Source organism: Onthophagus taurus, chromosome 6, assembly GCF_036711975.1.
Source record: "Onthophagus taurus isolate NC chromosome 6, IU_Otau_3.0, whole genome shotgun sequence".
In the NCBI taxonomy this organism is placed as follows: Eukaryota; Metazoa; Arthropoda; class Insecta; order Coleoptera; family Scarabaeidae; genus Onthophagus; species Onthophagus taurus.
This window is the reverse complement of record NC_091971.1, coordinates 21,800,399-21,823,718: the sequence shown is the minus strand read 5'-3', so window position 1 is coordinate 21,823,718 and position 23,320 is coordinate 21,800,399. Positions and strand designations below refer to the sequence as shown.

Sequence of the window (23,320 nt, the reverse complement as noted above, 5' to 3'; positions counted from 1 at the left end):
TCTGTAAATTAATCCTAATTGAACAAATATATTCCTGTTTTACGAAGTCCAGCGCGAATATTACTGTGCGTAATAGCTGATGGCATAATATTTACAGTAACGCTAGGTATGGTATCTACATTGGTTTTATTGAAATTGGTTGGCCTTGCAATACTTATTGCAAGGCCAAAGCTATTCTTGGCCAGCCATCAAATTTCTATATCTTGTTTAAGGTTCTGAAAAATTATACTTAATTGTTAGTTTGTATGCAAGTTTTACAGAAAAACTGAATGAGCTTAATGGCCATTGGCAGTAGCAGAAAGTTTTAGTTTTGGGAATATAACCTTATCAACTGCGATACTAATACATTTTGGTATACAGTATACATAGTAGTATATTCAGTTCGGCGGAATTTCGGTTGTAATCGGTTACAGTAGAAATTATGTGAGATACGCTAGATCACGGTCGAACTTCGGAATAATTGAACTGCAGAATAGTATATGTGTATAGAACATAAGTGAAAATCATATGACGACAGGGATACTAGCAGTGCTACCTAGAACGAATTTGCTCAAATACTAAACTAAAATTGGGAGATTACAAGCGATTATAGACACAAGTGACATTATTGATGCAAAATACTTTTTTGACATAAATTCTTGTCACTCTACTTTTCCTGTGGTAACAAAATAATTAGTAAAATGTCGAATGTAGTGGTAAGGGTATTTCGTGACGTCCACGTTGACGTGGCATGTAAGTCTTGTAACTGATAGATTGATAATCATCCTCAAAATTAGATCCATCATAGATGACTATTTTACGAAATATTACTTGAGTCTATGGAGAAATTTAATATGAAGCTACAATCTGAAGCCGTTCTTAGTGAAATTTATTTGTTATTCTTGCTCGCGGAAATAAAGTCCATGAATTAACGGCAAAATTTTGAATTCACGTTATGAAAACATTTTGAGAAACATTAAATATAACACCATATATACTAAACAAATCAAGCACTCTTGTCGTGACGTGTCAGAACGGTATCGGATTAATACATTTACTATCGTGAGATTTAATGTAATTAGTTGTGATGGCTTGTGTTATGTAGCATCAGGAACGATCCCGATCTGCGTTAGTGCGGTAGAATGGGGAGCGGCCGCGTAACGACAGATCAGACAAGTATACACCTGCCTTGTGACGGGTCAGATCGCCATCTGTATTTGTCTCGATATAAAATTTAGTTAAATTTAAGGGTATTGACGACTCCATCGAAATTGTATGACAGTTTAAAGTGATTTGTGATATGATAGGTAAAAAATATGGGGATCAAACCATCCGAGCAGCTGGTTGAGAGGAGATAGGAAAAAAGTAAAACAGCTTTGTAAGAAATATAATAACTTCTCTTCACTCTCTTCACTTGTCATTAACACACAAGTCGTTAGACAATCATTAAGATTACATTTGCTACTGAACTTGTTCCTTTGGTCTTACAAAATACCTTTTATATGCCTCGCGAATTTGAACAGCTTCTCGAGATGAATTTCTATTAAACGGTTCAATGTTTTTAAACCATTATGTTGCTAACTTCGATTTCATCCATAACATTTTTATCTGTTTGCTGTATTTTTTGGGTCAAAAGGTTATGAAGGTAGCAAGTACAGTTTTTTCGCCAGGTCCTTGAAACACTCTAAATCTAGGTCGTAATATTCCAAATGCATTTTCTAGAGTGCAGCGAGCACGTGATTAGCGATAATTAAATATTTTATTTGGCCCATATATTAACGAATTTAACTGTGGGGTTTTAAAACGTTTTCAATTGGAATGTCGCGTCTACTATAATAGTGTAGAATACGGGCTCTTTATTTTGGTTTAATGGTTTATTCGGGGAAAACAACATCGCCACATGAACACCGGTCGCACAATTTGGCATTGAATTGGAAAACCGATTACCGTTTTCATTCCTAGCAATAGATGGATTATTATCAAAGTTCTAAAGTTCCATCTAATTCTTTACATCCCGTTGTAATTCCATCAATGGTGGCACCACAAATGATTCGATGGACACCCATAAGATCATGTACCTGGATAAGTTGTATTTTAGAAAAGACAATTTGGTAGCTTTATGACTCTTAAGTCTATTTCGATAAGGGTCATAGATAATTCCTGCTGCATTAAATAACTGTTCACTTGGAACACTATATAGTAGCAGGTGCTGATAAATACCTACAGGCAATATTGCAATGGATTTTGGTCCGTAGGTAATCATTTTTCTTTAGTATATTCTGTGATTGAACAATTAGTTTCAGAATTTCATCGTCGGAATCTAGTATACTGGCAATCTATTAAATTAAAGTTCTCCATTTTTTCGTCATGTGATTTTTTAGTTGTTATTGTTGTGAGTTCTATTTCTTCATTCAATGCCTTAGATAGTTGTAATTTAATATCTTCTTTTATATAATCAGTGATAACTTTACCTTATATCGAGGATTTAAATAGTCGCCATGTAATATAGATGATCACTTTTTATTTCATCAAATCGATTATTTAACTCTGTTTTCAAATCGCTCAGAAAGTTGCAAATAGCAAGCTTTTGCATTACTATTTGTCGAAGTAATCATTTCATTACATAATTTGTTTAAGCAAGAATGGCATGAACTCAACTTCGTAGTAACTTCACCAAAAAGTTTAATAATTTTCCCAATGTCTTAAGCAGTGGTTATGCGTTCATTCATTTCTAGCCGAAACTTGCTTTGTTATTATTGAGTGATTGAAATCTCCTGCATTTTTTTTTACCTCAAACAGCTTTTGACCAGAACCACCAATTGACCAATTTGAATACATTGAACATTGCCACACCTAACGAATCCACCCTCACGGCAGCTCAGATAAATATTTTATGACGGCCTTTTTAAATTCATATATCGACTTAAAACAAAAGCAACGATTAAGATCAATGAAATACTTTGCAATATTGTATGAAAATGATTTCTTAAATAGTTGAGTCTTATGGCTTGGAATTGCGACCTGACCTCTGAATCGAGTACCGAGATTGTGAATATCAGTTTTATAAGTTATACGACAGTACAGGTAAGGAGGCATTCGCCAAGTCAACACACTATGAAAAAACAAAGCGGTATGTAAAAACCTTCTCCTCCACATATTTAGCCAATTGGCGGCCTCTAACATATGAGAAACTTGCTGACGACGTTTAATACCATAGATAAATCGTAAGCAACTATTCTGCACTCTCTGAATTCTACCAGCACTAACTTGATCTATAAACGAATGATAAAGTACATCACAGTAATTAAAATGTGATAGTACAAATGACTCACATAACAATTTTCTAAGTTTCACATTCAAAACCGTTTTGTGTGAATATAACATCTTTAAACTGGCAAACGCCCTCCTGACTAGGCAGGACACAAACTTCCTCAATCTTAATTCTGAATCTATCCAGACTCCCAAATACCTGACCGAATCCTGATACATCACCTCAGCCCCTCCAATAAGCAATCCCAGATTCCGCTGCGCAGCCAGTTTATTTCTTCCATTCGCAAAGACCAAACCAACAGTTTTATTCGAATTTACCACTAAACCGTGATCATCCGCAAAGCGGAGAATCCCGCTCAAGTCCTGATTGATTTGACTACAAGCTAACGCAACATTCGATGGCTTAAAGGAGTAATATATTTGTGTATCATCCGCATAGAGATGATAGCGACAGGTACGAATGTACTTTTGAATATTGAGTGTATATATCGAGCACAGCAGTAGACCAAACTGAGCCTAGGGGCACGCCCGATTACACATTTAAAATGCTGCATCGACTGCCCCCAAACAACACACTCTGTGTACGATCTCGCAAATAATCATCCATTAACTGAACACCACACCGGCCCATCCCAACATAATGAAGCATACATAACAGCAACCTATGATCAATCATATCAAAAGCCTTTGAAAAATCCAAAAACACAAGCACTGTAGTTAATCCCGCATCCCTACCCGTAACAATGTCATCCATAATGTTTGCTAGGGCAGTGGCACAACTGTAGCCAGATCTAAAACCTGACTGCAAAGCAAGATTTCAAACTGATTTAGGTGACCCGTTAACTGTGATGCCAGTAACTTTTCCGGTACCTTAGACAGAACTGGAAGAACCAGATACAGGTCTAATGTCATTTAAAGTGTGTGGACCAGATTTTTTGGGTAGTGGTACAACCAGCGAACATTTTCATTTATCTGGAAATACCGACGCAATTATACATGCATTAATCACGTGTGTGATGTAGGGCAGTAAAACAGTCAGACCCGACAGAATTAGTTTTAATAGTTAGTAAAGCCATCATTACATCACTCTCCTCAACTGCAGAAAAATTCATAGCTAAGTCGCCGGTCACACCACAAACAAGATTTGAAGTGTAGTAGTTATAAATTTCATCTGGTGGAGATGCGAATTGTATCGAATTAATGAAATGATCGTTAATAGTATCAGCATTAATTGTTTGATCAGATAAATTGATTGATATGTTCTTCCTACCAACCCAAATTTATAAATGAGTTAAACCCTTTAGAATGAAAAGTATTAAGATAATCGCACGAATCTCTACTACAGTTAAGGACATCAATATTCATGTCCCCATCTACCATCTCTACAATAACAAACAAATAACATGTAAATAATATAATCATTTCTTTCTATAACTATTTTACTCTTATAGTAAAACTTTTTCTCGGTAATATGTAGTAGTCCGGCACATTCGGTAATCTGTCAGTGTGAAAAATTTTATGGTGCCGGATTAACGAGCTACTGTATTTGGGCCTTGACTTTTGGCACGGATTCTTTTATATCAGATTTTAAAAGAATTAACACAAAAAAGTTATTTGTCCTCTTGGTGGATTTTTCCTTCATTAATTTTTTCAGTAAATTTCAGAAAATCCCATTTGTAATCACACGTCAATATCAATAATTCCATTCGTCAGCATTGAAAAGCACAGAAAAAAAGCTTGGAGAAACGTAACTCGAGAGAAAATTCCCCATACGCCCATAATCTTCATCCTATTCCAGGACTGCAACAGGAAAATCATCAAAATTTCATCAACCGGCACTAGTACATCGACGCCTGTCCGAGTTTAGGCCGTTAAGTGATGAAATGCATCATTCATCTTATTTATTATCATATCAATTTTTCTTGCAACGATGAATTAGATGTAATTTCAATCAAAGTTTAATATTCTTCTCACGACATGGTTGAAGCTCGTGTATTGATAATAAATGGGTTTTTAATCCACAATTCTTGTTGATATTTAATCTGCCTGTCATTCGGAAAATATTCATTAAAATCTTCACTCAAGCCTTTCAGGTGTTGAAGAACTTCTTCAATAAATGTCTGCCCTATTTCAATCTTTTCCTTTTCCAAAAAGTCTATTATAGTTGGGAAGCAATCATATTCATTGGAGCGCACACAATTTATCCAAAATTCTATCTTTTTCTTGAAAGCAAGAATTTTTTCGTTAGCAGTAAATACATTTACCTGTTTGCCTTGAAGTGTTAAATTAAGATTATTGATCTTCGTAAAAATGTCGCTTAAATATGCATATTTAATTGGCTGCTTAAAATTGCAATTTTAAGCAGCCAATTTTTATCAAATAATCGATCTATCAATTCGAAATTATGTTCTAGAAAAAGCACGTACTTCGTTCCTTAGTTCAAACAAACGGGTGAGTATTTTTCCTTGTGACAACCATTGACATCAGTATGTAACAAAAGAGTATTTTGAATAAACGATTATTTAGAGGCCGAGATTTTATGAAGTTAATGATTTTGACCAGCTCATCGAGAGCCTTCTTATAACTGGGGGATAATTTCTTTGCAGCAAGTGCCTAGGTATGTAGCATACAGTGACTACTAGAGCAGTTTTTGGCGATATTTTTAATAAGCTGTACAGCCCCATTAATTGTGCCGCTCATGGCTTTTGCTCCATCTGTACAGATATCGATGAAGTTGTCCCATGGTATTTCATTGTCTTCATGAAAAGAATTTAGGAGACTAAATATTTCCAGTCCAGTAGTTCGTGTTGGTAGATACTTGCATAACAGAAGATTTAATTCAAATTTGCATGATTTCAGGCGAAACGTAAGGTCATTCTTTATATTGGTTTCTAAATTTCTGATGCGCTGAGCTACCGTGTCATTCGATAGTGGGATCTTAACTATTTCTTCTGCTGATTTTTGATCTAACATACATTTTGCAATTTCCATAGTGCAAGGTTTTATGAGATTTTCCGCAATTGAGTAGGCTTCATCGCGTTGACCTATTTGATAACTGACCAAGTAAGAAGCCTCAGTCGCTTTTTCATTAATCCTAGTTAAATCCATAAACGAGCAGCATGTTATATCTTTCCTATTTAAGTTTTCTATAATATTTTCAATAAGTTGGAATATCGCTCTTGTTGTTGTTCTTCCCTTAATGTAACCATTTTGTGAGTTATTTAGCAATTTATGTTTATGTTATAAAAAAATGAGATACGCCCCCTGCCCAGATTTATCTAACAATATTAACAAATATTTGAAGGAACTGCAGAAACATAGTTTCATCGACAAATACACCATATTAAAGTTGTCATCAACAAATTTTATCAATCCAAGGATACATGGATTAATTAAAATAAACAAGGAAAACCTACCTTTAGACCTATCATTAACAATATAGATGGTCCAACATATTATTTATCGAAGTTTTCGAATAATGGCTTGAATACTTTAAATAATTATAATAATTATGATATAAAAAAACTCCTTGGAATTGAAAAGTAAATTACATTCTTTGAATTTGAGAAATTTAAGTACACACGAAATTGTGAGTTATGATGTTCAATCATTATTCACCAATGTACCAATTAAAAAGACTCTGGATCTAATAGAAAAAAATTGGACTAAGATTGAAGAACATACACCAATAAAAAATAAAAAATTATTTATCCAAGGTTTGAAATTATGCTTGTTTAATACTTTCTTCACTTTCGATGGGCAATTTTACAAACAAATTTATGGTCTACCCATGAGTTCCAGTTTAAGTGTCAATATGAGCGGAATTTATTTAAACAACTTATTAGATACACAATTGGAAAAAGAAACAATACCAGAATTGTTTATCACTAAATATATTGATGACATCTTTGTGTTAATACCGAAAGACAAAACAGAAACTTTATTAAAGAACTTAAATAGTCACGATAGGAAAATCATATTTACTATCGAGAAGGAGAAAGATGGCACATTACCATTCCTTGATGTGGAAGTAATATTAAATAGAGAAACAAATAAAATAACAACTTGTTGGTATAAAAAGGAAAAAACGAGTGATAGAATATTAAACTTTCACTCGAACCATCCTCGCCCACAAATACTGAATACAATGAATAATTTAATTGTTAGAGCATTGAAGCTGACTGACCAACCACACTTAAAAAGTATTAAGGAAAAAGTTTATAATATATTTATAAATAATTTTTACCCTAAATCTCTGATTAATAAAGCATGGTTTAGTAACATGGTAAAAATAAATGTAGAAAACAATATAGCAGTAGATCCCAATTTAGAGAATGGACATACACATTATAATAATGATCAATTTTCCGGAAAATTGTATAATAAAATTTGTCATATACCGAGTTTGACTAACAAAATAACAAAAACTTTCAAGAAATATGAACATGTGGAAGTTAAATTTGCGAAATATAATAATAATAAATTAAACGTCTATTTTACGCAAATGAAAGATAGAATACAAACGGAAGATAGAAAGAATATAGTGTATAAGTTGGATTGTCAAGATTGTCAGAAATCATACATTGGCGAAACTAAGCAAAACTTAAGACATAGATTGTCACAACACAAATACGACGTAAACAAGAAAAAAACAAAAACAAAACAGCTTTAAGACATCACGCAAATATATTGAAACATACTTTCAATTTTGAGAAACCAATTATAATGGACATAGGTAGAAACACGACTTTTAGGAAGCAACTTGAGAGTATACACATTACTAAAAATATTAACAATGTTGTAAATTTCAAAACGGATGTAGGTAAGTTAGGTGCACATTATGCTGGCATAATCAACACTTTAAAGATATAATAAATGATATAATGAAACACCTTAAAAATACATGGTTAAATAAAAACTGGTTTTAATGCGTGGTGATGACGAGATAGAAGACCGTACTCGCAATGTAACCGTTGAGGCGTAGGTTTTTGACGTATATCGGTTTACCGAGTTATAATTAGTTTATATTAAGTTTTGAATTGTGATGTATAAAAATATTACTATTGACGATTAAAGCATGTCAGGGTGAAAAATGTTATGGTGCCGGATTAACGAGCTACAGTATTTGGGCCTTGACTTTTGGCACGGATTCTTTTATATCAGATTTTAAAAAAATTAACACAAAAAGTTATTTGTCCTCTTGGTGGATTTTTCCTTCATTAATTTTTTCAGTAAATTTCAGAAAACCCCATTTGTAATCACACGTCAATATCAATAATCCCATTCGTCAGCATTGAAAAGCACAGAAAAAAAGCTTGGAGAAACGTAACTCGAGAGAAAATTCCCCATACGCCCATAATCCTCATCCTATTCCAGGACTGTAACAGGAAAATCATCAAAATTTCATCAACCGGCACTAGTACATCGACGCCTGTCCGAGTTTAGGCCGTTAAGTGATGAAATGCATCATTATTATTATATTGGTTGCTAAATTTCTGATGCACTGAGCTACCGTGTCATTCCATAGTGGGATCTTACCTATTTCTTCTGCTGATTTTTCATCTAACATACATTTTACGATCTCCATAGTGCAAGGTTTTATGAGATTTTCCGCAATTGAGTAGGCTTCATCGCGTTGAGCTATTTGATAACTGACCAAGTAAGAAGCCTCAGTCGCTTTTTCATTAATCCTAGTTAAATCCATAAATGAGCAGCATGTTATATCTTTCCTATTTAAGTTTTCCATAATATTTTCAATAAGTTGGAATTCTCTTGTTGTTGTTATTCCCTTAATGTAACCATTTTGTGAGTTATTTAGCAATTTATGCTTAGTTAGAAAATTCATTACCCTATTAAAAACCATCTTCTCAATGCATATTTTAAATTCAAATACTACCCGATTTCGCGCGTGATAAGTTTCACTTGTAGTGGCGCTGCTACTTGTCAACGGTTAACCGTTAATCTCACTCACTCAGTGTTAACTCACGTGGTAAGTCATGCCACTTAACTCAAATTTTACACGTGGTTTCCTTGACAATGTTTAAAGTTTTCGCTAATTTAGTGCAATTGTAAGTAATTTGTAGCTTTATTTACTTTGTAAATTGATTACTTTGTATTTCTTAGTACGAACTCACCCTGAGGAAGCGTCGAAAATAGATGCGAAATATTGGTGAATCAATTAATTGCGATTTTATTGCCCACAATCCTTCCTGAGAATAATAATTATCCTTCAAACTGCTAACGGGATTGAGGAAAAAAATCTCCTGAATACGTTATGACCCCACCATAGGCGTTCTTGGTGAAAAGCAGTCACATTACTAGAACGCCACCGTTGGCGTCACTGGGCGTGAAGGGGTTAAAAGAATTAACACAAAAAAGTTATTTGTCCTCTTGGTGGATTTTTCCTTCATTCCTGCGCTGAGTTACCGTGTCATTCCATAGTGGGTTCTTACCTATTTCTTCTGCTGATTTTTCATGTAACATACATTTTACCATCTCCATAGTGCATAGGTTTTATGAGTTTTTCCGCAATTGAGTAGGCTTCATCGCGTTGAGCTATTTGATAACTGACCAAGTAAGAAGCCTCAGTTGCTTTTTCATTAATCCTAGTTAAATCCATAAACGAGCAGCATGTTATATCTTTCCTATTTAAGTTTTCTATAATATTTTTAATAAGTTGGAATATCGCTCTTGTTGTTGTTCTTCCCTTAATGTAACTATTTTGTTAGTTATTTAGCAATTTATGTTTAGTTAGATAATTCATTACCCTATTAAAAACCATCTTCTCAATAATTTTTGCAATATTTGATATAAGTGCAATAGGCCTGTAATTTGAAAAATCATTTATTGCAATATGCAGTAATCCGGCACATTCGGTAATCTGTCAGTGTGAAAAATGTTATGGTGCCGGATTAACGAGCTACTGTATTTGGGCCTTGACTTTTGGCACGGATTCTTTTATATCAGATTTTTACCCCTTCACGCCCAAAATTAAATTAAAAATAATCTCTGCAACACCAACTTGAGCCTTAACTTGAACTTTCCAGCTTTAAAAATCTCAATGTCACACCAACACTACTATCTTATATTAAAATACGTTATGACCCCACCATAGGCGTTCTTGGTGAAAAGCAGTCACATTACTAGAACGCCACCGTTGGCGCCACTGGGCGTGAAGGGGTTAAAAGAATTAACACAAAAAAGTTATTTGTCCTCTTGGTGGATTTTTCCTTCATTAATTTTTTCAGTAAATTTCAGAAAATCCCATTTGTAATCACACGTCAATATCAATAATCCCATTCGTCACCATTGAAAAGCACAGAAAAAAAGCTTGGAGAAACGTAACTCGAGAGAAAATTCCCCATACGCTCATAATCCTCATCCTATTCCAGGACTGTAACAGGAAAATCATCAAAATTTCATCAACCGGTACTAGTACATCGACGCCTGTCCGAGTTTAGGCCGTTAAGTGATGAAATGCATCATTATTATTATATTCGTTGCTAAATTTCTGATGCGCTGAGCTACCGTCTCATTCCATAGTGGGATCTTACCTATTTCTTCTGCTGATTTTTCATCTAACATACATTTTACCATCTCCATAGTGCAAGGTTTTATGAGATTTTCCGCAATTGAGTAGGCTTAATCGCGTTGAGCTATTTGATAACTGACCAAGTAAGAAGCCTCAGTTGCTTTTTCATTAATCCTAGTTAAATCCATAAACGAGCAGCATGTTATATCTTTCCTGTTTAAGTTTTCTATAATATTTTCAATAAGTTGGAATATCGCTCTTGTTGTTGTTCTTCCCTTAATGAAACCATTTTGTGAGTTATTTATCAATTTATGCTTAGTTAGATAATTCATTACCCTATTAAAAACCATCTTCTCAATGATTTTTGCAACTTTTAATATAAGTGCAATAGGCCTGTAATTTGAAAAATCATTTATTGCAATATGCAGTAGTCCGGCACATATGGTAATCTATCAGTGTGAAAAATGTTATGGTGCCGGATTAACGAGCTACTGTATTTGGGCCTTGACTTTTGGCACGGATTCTTTTATATCAGATTTTAACCCCTTCACGCCCAGAATTAAATTGAAAATAATCTCTGTAACACCAATTTGAGCCTTAACTTGAACTTTCCAGCCTTAAAAATCTCAATGTCACACCAACACTATTATCTTATATTAAAATACGTTATGACCCCACCATAGGCGTTCTTGGTGAAAAGCAGTCACATTACTAGAACGCTACCGTTGGCGCCACTGGTCGTGAAGGGGTTAAAAGAATTAACACAAAAAAGTTATTTGTCCTCTTGGTGGATTTTTCCTTCATTAATTTTTTCAGTAAATTTCAGAAAATCCCATTTGTAATCACACGTCAATATCAATAATCCCATTCGTCACCATTGAAAAGCACAGAAAAAAAGCTTGGAGAAACGTAACTCGAGAGAAAATTCCCCATACGCCCATAATCCTCATCCTATTCCAGGACTGTAACAGGAAAATCATCAAAATTTCATCAACCGGCACTAGTACATCGACGCCTGTCCGAGTTTAGGCCGTTAAGTGATGAAATGCATCATTATTATTATATTGGTAGCTAAATTTCTGATGCGCTGAGCTACCGTGTCATTCTATAGTGGGATCTTACCTTTTTCTTCTGCTGATTTTTCATCTAACATACATTTTACCATCTCCATAGTGCAAGGTTTTATGAGATTTTCCGCAATTGAGTAGGCTTCATCGCGTCGAGCTATTTGATAACTGACCAAGTAAGAAGCCTCAGTCGCTTTTTCATTAATCCTAGTTAAATCCATAAACGAGCAGCATATTATATCTTTCCTATTAAGTTTTCTATAATATTTTCAATAAGTTGGAATATCGCTCTTCTTGTTGTTCTTCCCTTAATGTAACTATTTTGTGAGTTATTTAGCAATTTATGTTTAGTTAGATAATTCATTACCCTATTAAAAACCATCTTCTCAATAATTTTTGCAATATTTGATATAAGTGCAATAGGCCTGTAATTTGATTTAATTATTTATTTCAATATGCAGTAATCCGGCACATTCGGTAATTTGTCAGTGTGAAAAATATTATGGTGCCGGATTAACGAGCTACAGTATTTGGGCCTTGACTTTTGGCACGGATTCTTTTATATCAGATTTTAACCCCTTCACGCCCAGAATTAAATTGAAAATAATCTGCAACACCAACTTGAGCCTTAACTTGAACTTTCCAGCCTTAACATGTTTGCTACCAAGCGTCACACATATGTGACGCATGAATTTCCTTACAGGACCGGCGTCACATATATGTGACACCGAGATCACAATGTTTCAAACGCGTTTTCTTATAAACCGGTCTATATATACGTATATTGCTGTTTCCACGATCTCGATATTTGTTTGATACAAACACGTGCCACATGGTCTGCGGTTTTGTGTTTTAGTTGATTCAAAAAAAATTTTTTTTAAATTTTGATGTTATAGTCATATTCTGTTTCTATGTGCGGCTGGAAATTAATAAAATAATAATTTTATTATTAATTTTATTGTGTTTAGCAGGAAAAGGTAAATATGATTATTTTTCAATGTAAATTTTCGTGAAGTTCTTGATATATTAGTGGTCTAGTCAACCTTGGATGGTCAGGGGTTGACGATGGTGTTTTGTTATTATCAATACATTTATTATAGGTTTACTATGGCTAGCACCAGTCGTAAGAGAACTGCTATCCAGGAGGAATTAGAGAATGATACAAAAAAAATTATGGTTGTCGACGAAAATGATAGTTTTGAAGAACCGTTTTCTGAGTCTGAGAGAACAGACTGAGGAAACATTTTGCACCATCAGATTCTGACGATACCTCACAAGATTGTAACTCGTTAAGTAGCTCTAGCTCATGCTCATGCCCTTCAGTTGAAGGGAAACATTCAGAACCACACAGCAGTGAACATGGAGAAGAAAATTGGACTGATACTGACGAAAGCCCACAATTACATCCATTTAGTGAACAAGAAGGATTGAAATGTAATATCTCATTAACATCTTCAGAGTACGACCTATTTTCGTTGATATTTGATGAAAAGCTTATTGAAAAAAATTGTGATTGGACAAATGCTCGCGCTAATTATATGATTCAAAATCAAAACCTAAAACGTAAGTCAAATATGAAAAGATGGTTTCCAACTACTTCTGACGAAATAAAAAAGTTTCTAGGATTATGCATCGTAATGGGTAATATAAAAATGCCATCATTAAAAAGTTATTGGTGTAAAAATAGTATCTACTATCACCCATTGTTTGGAAATAATATGCCAAGAAACCGTTTTGAAAACATACTAAGATGTTTATGTTTTTATAAAGAAACAGATGATAAATCCTATAAAATGCATAAAATTGATCAAGTTTTGAATCATATTTTACATAATATACAAAGTTTATATTATCCTGGTGAACATCTTTCATTAGACGAAGCACTAGTTTTGTGGCGAGGACGTTTGAGCTTTAGACAGTACATACCGAACAAAAAGGCAAAATATGGAATAAAATTGTATGAATTACGTACACCTGATGAATTTTTGCTGAATATTTTAGTTTATTGTGGAAAAGGAACTGTCAATAATGAAAATGGACATGCTGCTTCTGTAGTTTATGAACTCGTTAAAAATTATTTAGGTAAAGGTCATACACTTTACATGGATAATTATTATAACAGTGTAAAGCTAGCAGAATGCCTTTACAAGCACAAAACACATGTAGCCGGTACGCTTCGAAAAAATAGAAAAGGCAATCCTGTGAAAGTTGTGTCTACGAAGCTGAAGAAAGGTGACTCTATTTTCCAAAGAAAAAATTGTGTCCTTGTTCAAAAATGGAAAGATAAACGAGAGGTTTTGTCAATCTCTACAAAACATTCAGTTGAATTCCAAGAAGTAGCTAACAAAAAGGGAAATTATAAATTCAAACCAGTCACTATCGTTGATTATAATAATTATATGTCAGGCATTGACCGAACTGACCAAATGGTGTCCTACTACTCCACACCACGCAAATATGTGCGTTGGTATTTGAAGATGTTCTTTCATCTTCTAGATGTGTGTATTTGGAATTCATGTTATATTTACAATAAAGTGGTACGTAAGAAGATGACCTACTTACAATATCGAGATGCAATAGCAAATAAATTATTGCAACATAATATTATTGTAAATCAAGAACAGAGGACAACAGAAGATCAACATTTTCCCAAAAAAGTAGCTAAAAGAGTGAGATGTCGCATGTGTTCCAAACAAAAGAAAAGATCTGCTACCTTTTATGTTTGCGACACTTGTAAAATTGATGACCAACCGGTTGGTTTATGTACCGATAACTGTTTTAAAGAATACCATACGAAATAAATCTTGATGAATCTTGAATTTTACAATTCAAATAAAATTAATTGATAGTTTTCAATCATAAAAGTTCTGTTTTCTTGTTTTACACATTTTGTATCTAAAAAATATTTTAAGGATATTTTATTCTAAGGATATTTTTGTTATGTTGTAATATTAGAAATAAATTTAAATTGTTTAAAAATGTATACAGTTTTAATTTTATAATGTCACATATATGTGTCAAGTGGTCAATAGGTTAAAAAGTTGTACATATAGACCTCCGTCACAAAACAACAAGAAAACAAGTTCTCATAATTTTCTTACTATATATTATATTCCTGGTACAAAAACAAAAAATTTTCGAAGAAAATAAGAATAAATTGTTTTCAGTCTACCATGAGCATCTTTCGTATACCTTATGGTAGCGAACGTGTTAAAAATCTCAATGTCACACCAACACTACTATCTTATATTAAAATACGTTATGACCCCACCATAGGCGTTCTTGGTGAAAGCAGTCACATTACTAGAACGCCACCGTTGGCACCACTGGGCGTGAAGGGGTTAAAAGAATTAACACAAAAAAGTTATTTGTCCTCTTGGTGGATTTTTCCTTCATTAATTTTTTCAGTAAATTTCAGAAAATCCCATTTGTAATCACACGTCAATATCAATAATCCCATTCGTCACCATTGAAAAGCACAGAAAAAAAGCTTGGAGAAACGTAACTCGAGAGAAAATTCCCCATACGCCCATAATCCTCATCCTATTCCAGGACTGTAACAGGAAAATCATCAAAATTTCATCAACCGGCACTAGTACATCGACGCCTGTCCGAGTTTAGGCCGTTAAGTGATGAAATGCATCATTCATCTTATTCATCCTGGCGCGTCCGCATCGTCCTGCAGGTGACCACCGCGAAGGAGGCTTTAACCGCGTCTTTCGGCGTCCAATGAGGTACGGCCCCCCATTAGCAGGACCGGCCTATCTTCGCTGAATGGTCGTTTCGTCGCGCACACGCCAAAGTCCGTTTGTGGAACCGCCCATCGCGGCCTCCTCAATAAATTCCTGCGTCGCCGTCCTGCATTCACTCTGGTGGCACCGGGCCGAACTAAACAACGACGCCCGAACGCACTCGACGACCGACGATCGTGTCTCGCGATCTGTCTGCCTGCTGCGGTCGTCGCCGAACACCGAACGGGTTTCAGTTTACGGTGCGCTTTGGGCCGGTACGGTTCTGTGGCACGATTTTTCTTCGCGAGATCTTTTCGACGTTTTCGTTCGCGCGTATCTGAACCGATACGCACACGAAAACACTCTGACACGTGCCATCGTTCGGAACTCTGTAAGATCGCTCACGTTTTTTTGGACGTTCCAGAGTGACGTTTTAAGAACGAGTATGAATTCTTTTTTTAAAAAAATGGTGTCTTGCCTCTGTGGTGATTCATAAAACTGGTTAATCTGATCGAGTTTGATTCCGAAACGAGAACGTTCCAAGCGGACGGAGAAATAAGAAGTAAGTAAAAAAAAGAAGGAATTATAAAATCGTAATGGTCTTTTTACCTGCGTTTTAGGTTTATCTTTTTTATAGTATTTTTGTAAACACAAACTTGCTGTTTACTTTTCTCACGTGTTATCGCGAAGTTCATGCTGATAAAATTTATTAGTTTCCTAATTTTTTTAGAAGTCAATTATGAGAGGACTTTTTCGACAATTTCTAAATAAGCAACCTGTAGATTAATGTTTTTTTCGTGATGCTTAGAAAGTACATTATTACCCATGGAATAAATTCCACACTACAATTTTTTTATGACTCATTACTTCTTCTTATATGACTATAATAAAGTGGAAAAAGGAAATTTCGCTATTATTTAAACTGAAATGATAATCAAATTTCTCCACTTAATCAGTTTATTTTATACATTTCAAAAAAATTATAAACTGTTAAAAGAAGTATAAAACGCCATATAAACGCCAGCAATATTTCACGCGGTCATAAATCCACCTAAAAATAATCTAACGATGCAGAGCCGAGAACGATAAATTAATAACAGCGCCTCATTTATCTATTAATAAACATTGTCTCTCTGTCCAAATAAATATATGAGTCTAGGCACTTCTATTAAAAAAAAAAGTTATAAAAAAACTAAATAGTTAAATAGAGCAAAAAATCACTTAGCTAAATAAGTTTTAAAAAAAAATTAGTGACGTCAGAACGGGCACGTGACGTCACACCACGATCGTCTCGACGGTGTCTCGCCGGCGGCGGCGAACCGTCCTGAGGGAAGAAGAAGGTTCACGAGGCGAACAGATTATAAATAACACCCCAGACCTGAGTCTAAAGCTGCCGCCAAGCCAAAAAGTCCGACATCTTACGGACGACTAAAGAAACTTAGACTATCTTTTTCTTGTATATTTCATACCAAAAACTTTTTTCTGGCAAATTAACAAAGTATATTCCAAATTTAATAATTGCAAAAGATGTATTTGAAATGTATTAGGATATCCTTCTTAAATAAACTTAAACACAAAGATATTTACAGTAGTCCTTCCATTTACATGTTTCTTTCATTTTTCAATCTCTGTTACAAAACTTTGTATAATAATAATAATAAATCTTTATTGGCGACGTCATACAACAGTATTTGCGCAAGTCAAAAAAAAGCGTATAATACAAAACATATAAAAATATATGTTTATATATATAAAAATACATGTAAAGGTGGGTTCATGCAAAGTGTTTTAGTTTTAGTCATAGTCATAAGCTTTTGCTTTAGCTGTAGTAATAAGGAAAGGAATTGGTTCATGTAATATTTAAGCACAGCGTGCCACAACCCGTGTCAAATTAAAAAAAAAGAAATCGGGGGTGAAACTGTTTTGTTTATTATGAATAAAAAGAAAATTTTGTCGCTGATAGTGTAATGTGCTTGAATGCACTCTATTAATCGCACAAAGATTAAGAAAGAAAAGACGACGGCGTTTTGACAGAAGACCAATCAATAAAAATAGAGAATTAGAGGGATATTATGCCACTCTGATTAGAATATGTTGGAAAAACAGGAAGACGAGCTAACAAGATACATATTAGCCTCTGTTGAAGATACATTCTACAGACGATGGAAAAATGTCATGCCCAACTGTATCGGGGCTGTTGATGGGAAACACATTCATATGCAAGCACCAAGCATCGGGAAGTGAGTTCTTCTATTATAAACATACCTTCAGCATTGTTTTAATGGCACTTAAAAGTCAAGTTTTAGTGGCATGTGTAGATGCGGATTATAATTTCATTATAGCAGATATTGGAGCTAGTGACAGAAATGATGACAGCACTATCCTTAAAGAATTTTCTTTCGGGAGAGCTTTTTTAAATGGAAACATAGATATCCCTTTTCCAAAGAAATTGTCTAGAAGCAACATTATACTTCTACATTTTGTTGTGGGTGATGCTGCGTTTACTCTAAGGGAAAATATAATGAGACCATATCCGACAGCACTTAGGACTAGAAAAAAACATTTTCAACTATCGTTTATCCAGGGCAAGGAGGACCGTTGAAAATGCCTTTGGTATACTCTGCCAGCAAACGGTGGCGAATTCTACGGAGGCCACTTATAGCTAGGGTAGACGTAGTAGAAAATATTGTAAAAGCCACAGTACTTTTACATCATTTCCTTCGTATTGAACGGCAAAGCGAAAGGTACTGTCCTCCAGGATATGGTGATACTATTCAGTCAAAGTCAGGGGAAGTTATAAATGGTCAGTGCGACCAATGCAACTGCAAAATATAGGACGGGTTGGGAGCATCAATACGGCAAGAAGGTTCCAGAAGAACAGAGCACTGCTATATTACAAGGACACAAAAAAGAAAAGTGCGCATGCGTCACGTTACGACCGATTGTTTTAGCTTTAAGAAGTTAAAAGTTGGGCAACTCTTGGGACTAGGACAAAAACCATTTTAGTCGTAAGGTGTTGCACGAACAGTACTAGTATAACACAATACCTTAACTTTCCAGTCTTACGACTATGCCAACAACTACGACTAAAACACGTTGCATGAACCCACCTTAACATTACCGCTAGTCAACTAACAACATTAAGAACATCTTAAAAATACATCCACAATAAACGACGGCATAAATCCGAGTAAGGCATGCAAGATAAGCCTATACTAGGTCATCAAAAGTGCTCAGACAGTACTCATCCACACTGTAGAGGGCTCTCACTAACAAGTAATTTTTGATTTAAAATTATTAATATCAAGTAGTTTAATGGGATTAGGCAACAAATTAAAAAATTTTATTCCATAATAATTAGTGCCATCCCTAACTCTTTCAGTGCGAGTATAATCAATTTCGAGGTTATCATGGTGTCTGGTTCCATAATGATGGGACCTCATCATGTTTTTTGAAATTCTGAATTTTTTTTTTTAATGTATAAGAGGCAGTTAAATTTATAAATAGAAGGTACAGTTAAGATTTTTAACTCTACAAATTTAGTTCTACAACACTCAGAGAATTTTAAATTCCAAATCACTCGGATACATCGTCTCTGAGCTAAACACCCGAGCAGCATGTGCAGAATGACCCCAAGCGAGAATGGCATATGATAAGTGAGCATAAAAATATCCATACTATGCTGTCATTACTGTATTTACTGGAACGATATCAATTAAATTTCTGATACAGTAAATAATTTTGTTTAATTTACTAGTAGTTCGTATTGCATACTCTTCCCATGTAAGTTCACAATATAAATGAACTCCTAGATATTTGACTGTAGGGTTATCAACATTATCATTTAGTGCACGTAATGAGAAGATTAACCGCTGAGTCTTAGATTCATTTACGCTAAACTGATTAGCTGAAAACCAGTCAAAAATGCAACCCCGAGATCCAACCACCTCACTAAAAAGATCTGGCAAATTATCACTTGTATTCACAGTGGTTGTGTCATCAGCAAATAATATAATGTTCTAATTTTGAAGATAGTCTATTTTTATAAATTACTTGTTGCAATCGATTTGATAAATAAGCTTTAACTAGCTTAACAGAACCAGCATCAAAGTCAAAATTTTGTAATTTAATTAACAATTGGTTATGAGATAGACTGCGCATCTCATAACCAATTGTTAATTAAATTACAACATTTTTGAATGCTTTCGTAAGATCGTAAAAGGATGCCTGTGCATAATGTTTGTTCTCAAAACATTCATTAACATATGAAACTAATTTGCAAATTGCTGACGTAGTTGATTTATTTTTCCTGAAACCAAACTGTGACTCGTTTAGGAGGTTATTGGATTCAAGATACGCAATTAACTGGTTATATAAAACTATTTCGAAAATTTTACCCAAAACAGGTGTAATTGAGATTGGTCTGTAGTTTGAGACCTCATTAATTGAACCCCTTTTGAAAACAGGCACCACTTTACTTATTTTTAAGCAATCTGGGAAAATATGAACAGCAATACATTGATTAATCAGCTTAGCTAAGGGAATAATAATTAAGTTTTGAATAACTTTTATGATATTCGGATTTAAACCATAAATATCTGTACTGGAAGTATTCTTAAGAGTAGAAATAACATTTCTCAAATCGTTAGCTCGCCTAGGGTTGTTGTTTTTGATAACATTCCACACAGCCCTCTGGATATTTTTAGAATTAGTAATGTATCTGCTATTTGCTACTTTTTTATTTTTAAGTATAATTTTTCGATAGTGCCTTCTACAATTCTTCACACAGTCCCAAGGAATAAACTCCGGAAAGGATTTGTTAAGATCAGAAACCAAATTAAGCAGATCTCTAGCTAGTTTAACTTCGTTATCGAATCAGGATACATAATTAGTGTCGATGTCTTTACTATCGACAATTATAGTTTTTAATTGAAAGCAAGAATTTAGAGCATCAGATAATAATTCAACAAATACTTTGAATTTAGTGTTTACGTCAATATTCGATTGACTAATAAAGGAAAAATCAATTTTCTCAACAAAATTATAAAATTTTAGAAGGCCGTAGCGAGTAATTAGTCGATAACTAATTTTAGATTTAGATTTAGGGTAGCAATTAGCAATGTTACACTTAAAAGAGATCGCTATAATTCTAAGGCAGCGTTTCTTAAACTTTTTGATGAGTGGTGGAACCCTTTTTAATGACCACATTTATCCTGGAACCCCTTGCATTATTCAATTTTTTTAAACAAAGGTTTTAATGCAATGAATGTACAAATAAATAATTCTCAACAAAAATTAGAGTTATTTTAGATAATATTTATTTGATTCAAAAAGTACTTTCAAAATGAATACAAAAATTATTAAAATAACGTTTAATGGGAGGAGTAGTGCTGCTTTTTATTATCGCAGATATACTTAATATTAGGCTTTATGGATGAAAGTTGAATTCTCATGTCAGGTTCGGCGTCAAGTTTGTTGCGATATTTATTTTTTGTCGACACATAAGCTGAGAATCCCATTTCACACATATATATAGTATCAAATAGTAAAAGTGCCAACACGCCCTTTTGCGACAGTTGGGGATATTCACTTTCAAACTGCGCCAAAATTGTACTAACGGCATTGATTTAAATTTTTCTTGCAACTATGAATCAGATGTCATCAGATTTCAATCAAAGTTTAATATTCTTCTCACGACCTGATTGAAGGTCGTGTATTGATAATAAATGGGTTTTTAATCCACAGTTCTTGTTGATATTTACTCTGCTTCTCACACGGAAAATATTCATTAAAAGCTTCACTCAAGCCTTTGAGGTGTTGAAGAACTTCTTCAATAAATGTCTGCCCTATTTCAATCTTTTCCTCTTTCAAAAAGTCTTTTATAGTTGGGAAGCAATCATATTCATTGGAGCGCACACAACTAATCCAAAATTCTATCTTTTTCTTGAAAGCAAGAATTTTTTCGTTAGCAGTAAATACATTTACCTGTTTGCCTTGAAGTGTTAAATTAAGATTATTGATCTTCGTAAAAATGTCGCTTAAATATGCATATTTAATTGGCTGCTTAAAATTGCAATTCGAAATTATGTTCTAAAAAAAGCACGTACTTCGTCCCTTAGTTCAAACAAACGGGTGAGTATTATTCCTCGTGACAACCATTGACTTCGGTATATAACATAAGAGATGTGTGTACACTTCCCATTTCCTCACATAGTATTTTGAATAAACGATTATTTAGAGGCCGAGATTTTATGAAGTTAATGATTTTGACCACCTCATCGAGAGCCTTCTTATAACTGGGGGATAATTTCTTTGCAGCAAGTGCCTAGGTATGTAGCATACAGTGACTGCTAGAATAGTTTTGGCGATATTTTTAATAAGCTGTACAGCCCCATTAATTGTGCCGCTCATGGCTTTTGCTCCATCTGTACAGATATCGATGCAGTTGTCCCATGGTATTTCATTGTCTTCAAGAAAAGAATTTAGGAGACTAAATATTTCCAGTCCAGTAGTTCGTGTTGGTACAGATTTACATAACAGAAGATTTAATTAAAATTTGCATGATTTCAGGCGAAACGTAAGTTCATTCTTTATATTGTTTGCTAAATTTCTGATGCACTGAGCTACCGCGTCATTCGATAGTGGGATCTTACCTATTTCTTCTGCTATTGTGCAAGGTTTTGTGAGATTTTCCGCAATTGACCAAGTAAGAAGCCTCAGTCGCTTTTTCATTAATCGTTTTTGTGGTTTGAACCATAAATGTTTTCGTTAAGTTCGTCACACTTTCGCTTGAAAAATTCAACAATTTTTTCTTTAAGCTCTCCATGGACAGATTCCAAATGTCAACGCATCTTAGCTGGAGCCATACAGCTATTTGGAAGAACTTTGCTATATATAACGCACTGCGGATTACCATTACTGTTCATAAATCCTAAGGATATATAACTTTCATCATATCTCCTACGTTTTTTAGTAACTTTTTTGGATTCAACACTTGTAGAAGCATTTATAACTGGCTTATTTACTTTTGGGGCGATTTGATTTGTATCGGTGTCATTGTTTTCATCACTGTTTTTTAAAACAGGTAGACGTTGAAGCTGAAGCTGTTGCATCTACACTTAAACGTTTTAGGCTGCCGTTTTTATGCCACCTGTCCATACTGCAAAACATTGGTAACAATGTTAGGGAAAAAAAGCGTTTCGGAAAAGGTTGCCGATCAAAACTGTAACGTAAACTGTAAAACGGTAACTGATTTCTCCGGGTATATCCTGGTTCTTTTATCCCGGAGTCCAGTAACATCCCCGGTGAAAGTTTCTGGGAATCCTTTGCTTAGACCAAAAGGATGCGCTGCCCAGATAGCCGGAGAGTTTTTTTGAAAAGTTTTCTGGCGTCCAGATTTTCGCCACACTATTTTATGTAAAAAGTATCACGTACGATTCACGGAACAGTTTAAGGAACGCTGTCCTAAGGCATTACAGATCTCACGTTGTGCGTTTAAACTTCGTTGTGTTATAGGATCCTTTTCTATCGACATATATGTTAGTCTTCCTAGTATTGAAAAGTAACATAGCTGGAAAAGTGTCCTCGTTATTATCATCACTGTATTCATAATTATCATCAGTTACTAAATCTGCCTGCTCTTCTTCTTTCAGTTCAGAATCATGTGACTCAAGTAGCTCTTTAATATCTGACAGTTGAATGATGGTCACTAAAACGATTTTCCGGTAACGACCACCTTAAGG

The 23,320-nt window shown here is 34.4% G+C and overlaps 1 protein-coding gene across 3 annotated transcripts in view; it reads left to right on the top strand.

The window, feature by feature from the left end:
• The first annotated feature begins 15,764 nt into the window (after positions 1–15,764).
• The window catches only part of LOC111422683 (LIM domain only protein 3), a 284,619-nt gene continuing 277,063 nt past the window's right edge, over positions 15,765–23,320 (top strand). For 2 of the 3 annotated variants that reach the window (XM_023055902.2, XM_071196486.1), the window contains exon 1: positions 15,766–16,140. The gene's annotated coding sequence lies outside the window, so the exon portion shown is untranslated. Of the gene's footprint in view, positions 16,141–23,320 lie in introns of all 3 variants that reach the window. The other variant, XM_071196487.1, reaches the window with a different exon arrangement.